Source organism: Apus apus, chromosome 6 (genome assembly GCF_020740795.1).
Source record: "Apus apus isolate bApuApu2 chromosome 6, bApuApu2.pri.cur, whole genome shotgun sequence".
Classification (NCBI taxonomy): Eukaryota; Metazoa; Chordata; class Aves; order Apodiformes; family Apodidae; genus Apus; species Apus apus.
In genome coordinates this window covers 11,135,581-11,149,198 of record NC_067287.1, presented here as the reverse complement: position 1 = coordinate 11,149,198, position 13,618 = coordinate 11,135,581, and the positions used below count along the sequence as shown (strand labels likewise).

The 13,618-nt window shown below is 37.6% G+C and overlaps 1 protein-coding gene across 2 annotated transcripts in view; it reads right to left on the bottom strand.

Annotated features, from left to right (window-relative positions):
• Nucleotides 1-13,618, bottom strand: part of MYLK (myosin light chain kinase) — a 208,426-nt gene that overhangs the window by 159,300 nt on the left and 35,508 nt on the right. Inside the window, exon 1 of one of the 2 annotated variants that reach the window (XM_051623196.1) lies at nucleotides 8,064-8,078. The exons of the other annotated variant lie outside the window; for it this stretch is intronic. The gene's annotated coding sequence lies outside the window, so the exon portion shown is untranslated. Of the gene's footprint in view, nucleotides 1-8,063; nucleotides 8,079-13,618 lie in introns of those variants that run through there. 2 annotated transcript variants of the gene reach the window in all.

Here is a 13,618-nt window from a genome sequence, read left to right as displayed (position 1 = left end):
TAAATAAGAATTGAAGCAGTCCTGGGAGAGATTGCTTAAGGAGTCTGTAGAGTCTTCAGTTTTGGAAGCCATACAAATGTGTGTCAGGAATGACATGTATAGTTGATTTAGCCTTCGACATGGGAAAGATGGATGGCCTTCTGAAGTCCCTTCCAATCCCATGACTCTGAGATTCATCTGACAATTGATGTCAAATTTGGACTACAATATAGGACTTTCACAGGCTGGATATGGGCCAGCAAGACAGCTATTATTCTGTAGAGAACACTATAAATCTGACAAGAAACAACTGTTACAAGGTGAAAAAAAATCAGCCTATGAAAACCACAAGAAAATCAATACATAAATCATTAGCATAGCAGAGCTTAGTGAAAAGGAGGGAGACAGAAGGAATCTGGTTTAATCTTACTTAAGCACCAGTTTGCAAATCTCAGCCAAATGTCCATTTCTGATAGCAAGTGAACACGTTTCATTTGAGACTGCAGAGAGGAAGACAGGCAGGCAGAGAAATCAATGCCTTTAAAGACATTTCTGTTTTCAAACAAAAAACCTGCCCTGTTTTTTCAAACACTTCACTGCGTGAAAGAGCTCTTTTACATACTTCTTATTGCATTTATAAATTAGAGAGTTGCAGTAATTTGTTTAGATCACATTACATTTGTTCAGCTGTGTTCTACAAAAGCACACAATGCATGCTCTCAAAGCTAACTGCTTAAAAGTGTATGTAAAAGAAGATTCAAATGTGAAACAGTGTTCTGGAGGCTCTTCACATTTCAGTGGGGCTGCTATGAACAGAAGAATAGTTAAATTCAGTCTGAGATTCAAGTCTGTCCCAACTGCTCTTCTTCCAGCTGGGAGACAAGTCCACGAAGGCCCCATTTTGCTTTTTCTACTTGAAATTTTGTTCAAATGGCCCTTCTCATGAAACCTGGGCCCCATCCAATCCTCAACCCCTGTTAAATAGTATAGCTGTTCAATAAATGTATCAAAATTTAACTTTTTCAGCAGGGAAAAAAAAAGTGGTAGGAATAATAAAATTTTTGTATCATGTCTACAAAGCAAAAGTGTTCCTATCCCCTTTAAAAAGGCCATAATTGAGCAAGGTGCAGCACTGCAAAGCTTTGGTGAAGATGTTCTCTAGAGGCTTGATCCCGTCAGTCACACTAACATGTCTATCACATTGGGATTAACTGGTTTAGCTCTCCTCATGGCCAGTGAAAGAGGAGGTGAATTTCATGTCATTGCCAGGCAGAGATGATCCTGAGCAAGGAGAGAAAAGAGGAGAAAAGGAAGGATTGAGGTCAAGAACAAATAAGGGAACAAGAAGGAAAAAGAAATCAACAGGAGGTTAAAAATGCAGCTCTGAGGATACAGAAAGGCACTGAGGAAGGGAAAAGAGTTTGGTCACACAGGCAGAGAGAATATGATGAAGGATGTACTACAAAGATTGTTAGAGGCCACCTACTTTTCAGCTGTACTGACAGTAGGGCTGAGATTCATGATGAGTCCACTGTTAAGATTCTGCAGCTTTAAATGAACGAACCTCAGGACATTTTTCCTTCTCAAATAAGAACAGACAAATAATCCAAGAACGACTGAGGTTCATACGAAAGTCTCAAATGATTTTTCAGGCAAAAATTGGGGTTGTTGAAGAGTTGGTTCCCCCCACACCCTCCTCCTTGTTTTTTAAGCTTTGTTATTTGCAAAGTTTTTCATATTTCTCCCCCCACAGGTGCCCCACTCATTCTGTCTAGTTGCCAGTCTAGGGCAATTCTCCTTTATATGAGCTCCCAACAGCCACTCTGGAAGCCAGTACTGAAAAAGAACAGGTCAGAAAGATATCTATTACCCAAGTGTTTACACAGATGTGAATAAAAATGTGCAATGTTGATATTAGAAACAGAGAAATGTATTCTTCACTTTTTTAAAGATCAAGCATTAAGGTTTTTTTTAAACCACATGAAAAAAGCCAGTCCGTCAAATGTTGCTGATGCTTCACATCCCATTACCTCCTTCATATACTTCTTTACCTACAAAAATTGTTCATGCTTTGCCCATTCTCTTCTTAGGTCCTTTTGCACATAGTTCCTACCAGAATGTCATTCTTTAATGATAGATTAAAAGAATCACCCCTTTCCTCCCCTTAAATTAGCTAACCACCACCACATGGAGATACTTACACTTCTTAACACACCAGCATCTTGAAGCCTTGAGATTCAAATTTGAGCTCTCTGTCAAATTTATTCTGACAACCAATTGCAGCCATGAAGGACAGAACCCAGCCAGTTTCTGTGTTTTGTTCCTGGTCACACATTTTATTCCATGACTAGTATATCTGAGGAGAGCAACAAGTAAAATAACATCCCACTGCAACTTCACTGAAATCAATAGGAAAGACTGCCAGTGCCTCTAGCAAGATCTGAGTAGGGAACCAGATCCAAGGCAAGCTCTCCATCCAGAAGCACTTGCCAGGAAACTTCTGTGTGTGCAATACAGAGGTCTGCAGCCTCTGAAAACCAGTTTAGAACTGGGTGCACTTTTAAACTCTGCAGAGCAGCTCTAAAACAGATGTGCCTTGGGGTATAATTTATCAATTAAAACAAACAAACAAAACTATCTGTATGCCTTGATTCTAGAAGATATCTGTGAACGAAAGATTCTTAACTAATTTGGAAATAAGAAATGGGAAACCTAATCTTTGATTAGTATCACTGGGATTGAAAGTTTCAAAGAATTTTGTAAAACTTGGGAAGGGGTTTAAGAAAATAATAAAATTCATTTTCCCCTTAAGCAAAGTCTTTTCCTATACCTGAATCAACCAGAAGGTTACCCTATGAAACTGTGACAGAATGTGTCAAAGTGGAATGAGAGCTCTGCAAACCACAAAAACCCTTTTCAGACAAAAAAAAGTCCCCGTGCCACAGTTCTAGAAACCAGCACTGAGGGGGTGAAGAAGGACAGAAAGCTGCTCTTCCCAGTTGGACCCGCAGATATAACAGAATTCTAAGCAAAGGGTGGTTTGGCCAGTTGCACAAGATTTCATTGTCTCATGGAAATTATTAAAACAGTATTTAAAAAAAAAAAAACAAAACAACAATTTTAAAGATAGTCTTGATCCAGAACTAGTAAAATAGGGAGTAGAATTCATTGCACTGGAAACTGCAAAGGTACACAAAGAGAAAGTTAATCAGACTTGCTAAGGAAATGCCTGGAATATTTGCACCTCATGTGATACATATCCAACTCTGCTGATCATGGAATGCTTAGGCTTGAATTTTAGAACATTTCCAATATCACATGCAGGATCACTGATCGTTGAAAAGTTTTGTAAGAACAAACACTTATGAAAAAAAAACAAGCACTTAGGTACCCAACTATTTCAAGAACAAAAAAAAATATGAAGATAACTAAATTACTTCTAAAGGCATCAGAAGGACAATTTTTATTTAACATCAAGTATCATTTCTGAAGAATCCAGCTGTGAAGACAAAGGGATAAAGACATGGTAATTTCTAGACTAGGTATGCATGTCGCTTGACAACTCCAAATCCAGATCGCAGTATTCTGACAATCATCACCGAATCCTAAACCCTCAGCAGCCACCTCTAGAATCCACAGCACAGGAAGCTAAGGTGGCAGTAAAAGCACAAAGACCCTTTTGCATAGCAAGTTAGAGGTCTGTAGTGGAATTTCTGCTATACCACTGGACCAGAATTTGTATCACCCAACCTGAGCAGTGCATTGCCACACAAGCTCAAACAAGCAGCGTAAGGATGTCAAACGTAGGTTAACACAGGAAAATGCCCCCTATCCCTCAAAATATTGCTCCTACTTTTCCTGTAACTGCAATCGCTTCACTACTATTTCCAATGGCCACAGATCCCTTCCATGCTGACATGTCTCAAACATTCCCCTGCCAGCAGCAGTGCTGCAAAATATGTACTTGTTAATCAAATAATGCATTCCTTTGTGTACTGCTTAACCAGTTTTCCACAATATCACACTACCAGCTACTACAGTGAAACCACAGATGCATTAGCATTTAGAGTTGTTTTCTTTTGTTGTTTTTCTTTTTTTTTTCCTCTTGTTTTTGTTTTGTTTTGGGGGTGGCTTTTTGTGCATCAGCAAGATCTCTCCCATTTATTTTTGCCCTGTCAGCTTCAAAACTGAGCTCTGAATTACCTTAATCCATAAAAGAATCAGAACCTCGTTTTATTGTTGTCCTTGGTGTCTGTAAAACACTGTCTTTCCTCAGTTCTTTGACAGTAAAACTTCTCCCAGAGCAATGACCCAATGGTCTAACATCATCACTGTCAGATGCATTTTAGCTGTATGAAAGTACAGAGTACATCACTGTCAGATGCATTTTAGCTGTATGAAAGTACAGTGATGTATTCTACATACATTATTACTGATGACTTAAACAATAAATGCATGATTTATGATGCATCAGAGTACTTAAAATAGAAGCGCAGCACAGATGCCAGACAAGGGCAGGTACACAATGCTTTTATGATTGCTATTCTCATGTTACTATAAGGGAGACACATTTCTTAAGGCAAAGTGCTAAGTTTTAAGCTGGTATAAATCAGTCTGTTTTCATCAGGTTGCAAAAGTAAACCAGTTTACACTGGCTAGGCATCTGGTAACACATTTCTGAAAAAGTTTTGGCAACTCAGTGTTAGCCCATTAATCATGAACTACAGTACTACAGTTCTGTAGAACTGTACAGATCTGCAATCACAGTGACCCAATGTTATTTATGCTATTTCTTATCTGGCAGGAAAAACCAGCCTCCAGGAATCTGCCTGGTGAGGTACAGGACAACAGATTTCTGCCTCTGAGGCAGCTGCCTCATATTTGGAATTTCTAGGTTATCTGAAACCAAAGGTAGAGTAGCTAGCAAGAGTTTCTTCTTTAGATTAAATAGCATGGTCCTGTCTTCAAATAGAGATATTTAAAAGCATGTTTTCAGTGATTGTGGTAATATTGATAGTAGATAGCCTTTACCAGAGTAACTTTAAACAGAGTAATCCAGGCAAATTCCATACAAGATCTGGAAAATTGAAGAGATGACAGGGAATCCAAAATTCCAGATTGTTTCTGATTTTGAATCCCTCTTTATGATATTGTCCAGCCTGTGTTCTCTCAATGCATCTCCTAGTTAGTACAAGAGAGCTATTAATCTGAGAAATGGCTATGTGAGTTGGTTATTTTTCAAGTACATTTGACAACTCTGGGTCAAAACCCTGCTGTAAGAAATCGTTAGGATCTGAGTCTTTCAATTTTAATCTTTAGCACACCAAATACCATTAATGTCAAGTTTGTATCATCAGGAATGATAGCCACACAATTTCTACATAAGAAGCCCTTAGCAAGCAGTTGTTTAGGCATTCAGAAGTGAAGATTTGCTATAAAATTGATTACAGGAATTATGCAAGTTGTCATGAGGTACATATTGCAGCTTTATGCTTTGTCATTAAAGCAAACACCAGAATCCACTCTGAAGCATTTAAACATGTGGCCAGATGCAGTTTTGTTTTGAGAACAAAACAGGCCAAGTGATCAGAGGTAGCATTGTTGCTTGTGTTGTTCTACAGCACACATCTGAATGATGTCAACAAACGACAAACAGAACAGCTTTTCTAGAATCCTAGAAGATTATACTGAACACTAAGTTCAGCAAAGCATCAGTATTTCAAACACAGACTCATGAACTCTAACACAAAGAAAAACTGAATTTCCTCCTTGAGGAGTCAGAAGAAAAAACAGGAGCAATTCTTATAGTCAGAAAAAACACCAAAAAACTTTCTACTGCCCTATTTTCTATTGGTAAGTTTCTGATGGAGAATAACAGCAAGATCACATAACAGGAAGCAGCAGAATTCAAAATAAGAATTGGTTTGTTGGTTTAACAGACAAGAGCAGGTTTTCCCAGCACTATTATCTAAGCCCATGAGATATCTGAAACAATTATTAACCACTTACTACTGTGCTAGAAAAGATAGACACTATCTGGCTTTATTTGTGCTACACGTGAAGAGAGAACTTGGAGGAAATATGAAGCAGAAACATTTTTAGATTTTTTTTATATCACAGTTGGAAATCCTTAGAACAAAACTTGAATAAAGAAGACTGCCCAATTTGAAACTATTTCTTGCAAGTCTAAAATTTAGACCAATTTCCTGAGGTTGGCAAACATTTCAGTTACCATTGCCATTCCTAATCACAGCAAGTTCTTCCTTCCCGTAGTGGCTTTTCTCTGAATTTGAAACCAAAGCCTAATGCAAACCCACATCAAGCAGATATGGGATAAAACTGATCCATGCTGTGCCTGTATGGGTAAAGCTGCAGAGATTCTTGCTGCTCTAGTCACAATAATGATTTTTCAGCTGAAGAGCTACCGGTCCAATTCAGCAAGTGACTGCTTTGCTCCTGTGCCACACAAAGCCGCAGAAAAATGAAGCTAGTCTTCTGCTAGGTTTTTGGGTTTCTTGTGTCTCTTTTGTTTTCTTTGTATTTTTTTTAGCATATGTTAGCAGGGATACAGCAGCATAGAATCTTAGAAGCTTGTAAAATGAATTTATCAGACAAATGCACTGTATTTGTTTTCAGTTTAACAGGAGACTCTGATATTGAATACATATGAAGGAAGAGACATGCTACATTGAACAAGCCTGGAGGCTTAAAGTGATATTAATTCCACTTGCATTCAACCATGTGGATCCAATGATCAAAGGGATTTAGAAGCAAGAAGGGAATAACGGAAATATCAACACTCAGCAATACTCTGCTGCCTCGGGGCAGCGCAGGACAGTAACAGATGTCAGGAGAACAGCAGGGCTATCTCTTCTCACATCGAAAGGACATGGGAACTACAGTCAAACTTTATTTTCATGCACCAACCTCAAATCTTCAAGAAACTATTATGAAATGGTGCCAATTGCACTTCTATACTTCTGCTTTATGAACTTCTAAGCTTGCTAACTAAAGCGTTACTAGTGATGACTAGTTTCTCTTAGCATGACCGAAGAGATGAGGGGAGAAAACCAAAACACCATTGCAGTGACTGAAAATTAGCAGATATATCTTTGAAGAGACCAAAGAGACTTGAACCTGCTAAGAAAGCAAGTGTTTATTTGAGCAAGAGCACTTACCACAGGCGAGCAAATCTGTGTTTTAAGCTGGTTAAGAAAGACTTCCCAGTTACTGCATATGTATTGTGCATTAGCCAGAAGTGATAATGAACTGAACTGAATACAGATAACTGTATTAATTTATTTAAAATTCAAGATTCAGAGGAATTCTTTTTGCCACAAAGTTCCTCTACTACCACATGAGAAATCTTAAATTATTCATTATTGCATGTTATTTAACTTGCAGTTAGTTTTCTATCCTGGGGGAAATTATCCTTACTGCATGGTGGAGCCAAAGAAGAAAAAAATAGAAATTCACAGCCCAAAGATATTTCAAATACTGCTTTTCCAAAATAGAATAAGAACAGAGAATATAGAAAGATAACAAGGGAAACTGCTATGAAAACCTTGATGAAATAATAATTATTATTTCTCTGTAGATATTAAGTCCTTGAAAGAGTAGATTTGCAGATGTCCCCAACACATGCTGTTTTCCTGAAAGTGGACTAACTCCATTGATATTGACAGAGTTAATCTAGATTTAGACCACCATAAAAAACCATAACTGATTAAGTATGTACATGTGTTCTTGTTTTCTTCCTGAACTATACTTCTCCTCGTACGCTTAGGGGGGTAGGGGCACAAAGGACACAGGAAAACATTTTAGACAAGAACAGAACTCCCTTGTCGACAGCAGGTGCTATCTACAATATTAAGTTAAGACCAAGTAGGCAACTATCCAGTTGGAAGACTACAGGAATTTAGGGCATCTGTAAGTACCCACTTCATTTTTATACAAAGTAGAAGCTGAGACCACTAGGAGTGACAGGCTGCCAAATGATTGAGGATTACCGAGTGGTTGTCGTAGATTTTATTCTTTGCTTTGCCTGCCACTGACATAATATAAGATCTTGCACATGGACTTACTGACAGATGATCTTGTGATGCTGTTCCTCAGGAAGAATCCTAGAGAAGACAGCTTTTGTTGTATGATGTGTGACTTTTTGATAGCAGCTTGTCTTGCATGAGATATGCTTCAGTGTTTTCCACTTGCTGAATGAAACAAATCATTCCGTAATTAGAAGGAGTCAAAGTCAAATCTCACCCACAGGCCGCTTCTCTGGCAGCTCTGAGCATCAGCTGCTAAAGCTTGCTAAGGTTTGTCAGATATTCTCCCATAAGTCTTTGTGCATAACAGTAAATAACACTGAAGCTTGCACAGAAAGATTTTAGCCAGGTTCACTATGATTACACTTCTGAATCAAACTAATAATGAAAGTAAGTTTTTACAGTATTAGGGCCTAAGTTGTTCTCAATGTTCTTGTAGAAACACAGATAAACTGAAGGCTGGTATATTAAATTTGTTTTAATTATACAAAAGGCCTTAATTCTGTCTAGAAACAGGCCTGATACAGCCTAGGGCTGCAGGTTTAAAACAAGTAGTCAAAACTGGTAATGTATTGAATAACTTCTTACTTAGCTTCAGTATTTAACCTGCCTCAATTTAACATTGGGTTAATACCCTGCATTCAAGTTCTGTTGAACTGAATGAGAAGGTTCCTCTGATTTAAAATACTTTTAATCATGCATTCTGGCAAACTTCATCGGTTATACTCTTTCAGAGTCTCATGTGCTAGACATCTAGAGAAGTGGAAAGTATTCTTGCAGTAACCAGAGGCTGTTGGAAGAGAATTTGATTAAATACTCCTCCCTAAGTATGTTTGTTTCAGTTTCAAAGTAGCAATTCTTTTGGGGGACTAGAAGATTTTGTTGTTCTCCAACATTAAAATTCTTTGTCTTTCTGTCCTAAGTTCTTAAGAAGTGCTAGTGATAACTTTCCTGTCTCTTGATGAATTTTAAAAATATTTTAAATTTACTTTGGAAAGATCCTGTAGCACCTTATAAATCTCCCAGAGAGTAGAAAATTATTTTTGTGGGCTTTCTTTCTGCCAGATTTCCCTATGCTATATGTATTGTAACTACTACTTTCTTCAGACTTAAGTGCTGCGTATGTTTTAACCCCCCTGATGCAGAGTTGCTCTATCTTCTGCTTGGAGGATTCAGATCACCAGAGCACAAAATGGTCTGTTAGAGGAAAAAACCTCACACATAGTTTAAATTACTGTTAGATTTCCCAGTTAGAGGTTTCTAGCCTTTTCAAGCTGTGTTGTTACAAAGTTACTCTCCCCCATTCTTTGGGAAAGTTGATTTTGAAGTCTAAACTACTATTTATTTTTTTAAAATATTTTTAAATTATGGAAGAAGAAAATTCAGTGGGAGATCTCACAGAGGTTACTAGCACAAACCAATACAGAAAAACAGTGCATATGAATGTCTTCCACAGTTTTAAAGAACAGTCAAGATCAGCTTCAGTGTATTAATTTTCATTCTAACAAATGGCTTAAGTTCCAGGCTCAGCCCAGCCCAACTTTTAGAAGTGGATTCATTCCACTAGATACTCTAGTTATGCCTGTATATCAGATACTTCAGAGAAAGTATGTGATAAATCTCACACAATGAGAAAGGGTATAAGAAGAAAATACACCAAACAAAGCCCCTAAGGCACACAGGTGAATTTTATGCTAATAAAAGTACTGCATTAATATTCAGGAAACTGGTATATTTTCAGTGTTGAAGACTCATACAATCTTCTAATAATTGGCAGGAACAGGGACAGCACCTTGCTGGAGTTAAGCTGGAGGTGTCTGCCACTGTCAGCACCTAGACCACACCTCTAATGAGCTTCCTCTCTTCATGAGGGACCATGCATACAAGAAAATAAGTGTTAAAGACTTGTGTATCTCTCTAAACTCATAAAGAGGAAATAGAAAAATACCCAGTCTAAATACCCAATTAATCCACTGTTTACAGCCCTGCACCAAAGCATCTCCTTCCTTAAAAACAGGAAAAGCTGATAACTGTTCTTAACATGTTACACATTTCTACTAGGTAGAGACAGAAAAAGAGATCTGTAACTTAGTAGTTGAAGTTTCTTCACAATACCACAAGCTATATTGACTTGCCCTCACTCAGTGTAATTGCTATTTTGTTTCTTGCTGAAAAAGCATATTTATTACTAACACAAACTGGACATGTGAAACCACAAAGAAATCAGTATTTTACAGCTGTTTGAGGATCAAAATACCTGCGTTTGATCCTATTTGAGCCTATCAAGAAATTTGCTCTGCAGTGGAATTACTGCAGCACCAAAGAGAGAAAACGGATTAAGCAATACCTGCTTATGACCAGTTTTTGACAGCTCCTGACCTCTCATAGTGCCAAAACTTGGAAAAAAAAACAATACTAAATAAAATCTTAATGGCTTTAAAATGCTGGAAAAATACACTTACTTCTCTGGAATAAACTTCTAATGCAAACAACCAAAAAAACTTAACATCTTCTGCTCTTTTGAATTGTGGCTGCTCTATCTTCATATTCTTTCTTTATGCCTGCAATGACATCACCCAATAATAAGGAAAAAGGAAAATCCACTGCAAGCTTAAAAAAATAGCCCTTTAAAAAGGACTCAAGATCCAAATTACTGAAGTTTACAGAAACAAAGCTACTGCCTTCAAGAGTTGTACGTAGATGTTATTCAGAGATCCCGAGACACATCAACAGTAGAAAATAAGGTAATTGAAAATGAAATCATTGACATCCCTTTAATCAGAAAGTGGATCTATCAGATAAAACTTTTAATCTTAAAGGCAAGAAAAAAGATCGTCAGATGTTTCAATAGTTTAAAAATGGGTAAGAATGATTTGCAAAAATATTTTGGTCTAGAATTTTCTCATTTATTGTTCACAACAATTAATTGCTTCTCCTTTTATTGACTACCTAATACAATCGTGTTTATTTAAAAAGTCTTCGGAGATTTCTGAATCCACTTAAGAAGACATTTCTGAGAGGGGACTAGAAGGATTACAATCACTTGCATCACTTTTTTGAAGATGTTTTGAAAGTTCCTTTAATGCAGCCTCTTAAAGGAAACCTGTATTCTTTTTATTGCACTGTAGAGATCTTAGGATGGGGGAGGGGGCAGGGAAGGAAAGTCAAATAACATAAAATATAGCAAACTTCAATCAGAATTTAAATTAATCAGAGCTGAGCCATGTCTGGCAAGAAATATATGCCACTGCATGTAAAGAAACAAACCTTAACCACTCTTAGTCCCTGTGAGATTTTCAATATCTAGAAAAATACTCCCTTGTACACTGAGTTACTCAAATATTTTATTTCTTCTCTCAGGAACTGTGCAAGGAAAAGTGTTTCCCACCTCTAACAGTAGGTCTGTCCACAAAAGAACCTCTCCTCCCCCCCCGTATCTCTAAACTTCGAGACATCCAAAGTAGACAGCACATTGTCATACCTACAGGTGCCACATTCACAATGTGCCATTGCTGAATCTCAGTTCTTCAGCCATTCTCTGTGCCCCTAGCTCAAACCTAGACTAGTTTTGGTGCCTTATTAATAAGCTGAGACTTGGAATTAATTTTGCAATTGTGCAGTATCTTGCCCCACTCAGAGCTAACAAGTGCAGAAGATAGGTACAACCCAGCTGACTCTTCTCCTTTATAATAGCTAACTCAGGTTAGACTCTAGAGTGGCTGCTGCACCTAGAACTTTGCAAAAAAAAAAAATAAATTAAAAAATAGGGAAAATAGCACCCATGCAAATGAAACAACCCTCCTGTTAAGAAAGCAGGAACCTTAGCCAGAAACAGACTCTCCTGTATACATTACTAAGCAATCTGCAAATCGAGATGGTAAGAACATTAGACAACAGCCTCACACATTAAAAAAGAGAAATACAAAATAATCATTGTTAGTTTCAGTCAAGCCTGGTGGTGTTAGGTTGCAACCTATACACTACCACAGGGAATAAAATCCACCCTGAGGTGCACATGCACAGAACTTCAACTATTGGCATGTCTCCTAAATTGTGACTTGGGAAAATTTTCAGTGTTACTGTATGAATGCTTGAACTTTGTGAACACAAAGCAAAAAGCTCTGTTTAAAAACATGTTCTACAACCTCTTCTCTCTGGATATTTCTAAGAGACATACAAAAAGTCTGCAAGAAGAGTGAGGTGTAGAGACTGGCAACATACATAGAAAATAATTTGCCCCCTCCCTGAAGATGATTTATTCCCTAGAATGTGCAAGAAAACATGTATCCTTCTTCCATATATACTCGTAACTGTGATCTCTGTAACTGTGCCAATTGCCAGACTATTCAATTTTTACGGGTCTGAGAGAGAGCAAGGCCACTTCCAACCAAAACAAATAAGATCAATTTATATATTTCACTCAGGATTATTTGTATATTTTGGAATAAACACAGTTTCATGCAATAAAGTTACTTGAAAAAAAGAATATGACTATATGAAAAGCAGTAGCAGAGGCAAATTTATCACTCTGTGATGAAAATACTGTGTTATTACAATTGATAATTTTCCTTAATAAAACCTGCTTGATTTTCAGCTTTTTCTGTCAAACTCAGATCAATACGTTCTTAATTAGAAGTTATATAGGCTTACCTGTAACTGGTACAGTGGCAACTCTCTTTAAAAGATTATTCCAAAAATAAGTTGTTCTCCTTGTGCAATACCACACGTTTCCATTATCAGTAGCAGACTCCTCAGACAGACTGAGGATAAAGAAAGCTCATTCTTTTTTGTTTCAATTTGAGTATGAGCTGAGAAGTGAGGCATTTTAAAAGATTGCCAGTTTTCCCATAGCTCTGACAGAAAGAGACAGCAAGCCCTCCCGTGGCTGACACATCTAACAGTAACACTACCCAGCTGCTCTTTGTGTCTCTCTCCAGTCAGATTACGATTGTTTTTAAAGGTCACTGCTACAGTGGACAAAATAACCCAAATCACCCTCATTAAGCTTGAGTTTATCCTAAGTTTCTCTGTTCCACACAAAAAACTAACACAAGCTTCCCTCGCTTCTACAAAAATCTGGCACTTGAGTGTGTCCTGGGCAGACACACAGTTGTGCTCCCTCACTTAGGACATTTTTGACCAAAATGAGTTCTCAAAACCTGCAAAAGTGGGATTTAAGCTCAAAACTTTGTCCCTGTCCTGTGCTGTAAGACTGTCTGTACACTTCAGTTTTTCCCTAGCTTACCTGTGCTACAAGACAATCAGACATATTCCAGTCTTCATTTGTCCTATGAAGACAGGAAGAGTTAAAGAGTTAAAGCAGTAAGGTAACAATAGAGACATTAACAATCAAAGGCTCTAATCAGACTCTCTCTCAGCACCTTAGTATGTTTTATAACAAACACTTGCCCTCCAAGGCAACACTAATTAGCTTCTTAATAGATCTTCAGATTGACTATGAACTGGACCACAAACTGGAAGTCCGAATGGAATTCAAACTGGTGACTGAGAAATTTTGCTGCACTGAAAGTGAGAAAACCTTATTCCAGTCATTTTGTGTGAGCTTGGTGGGTCACAGCAAAGAGAAATCATGC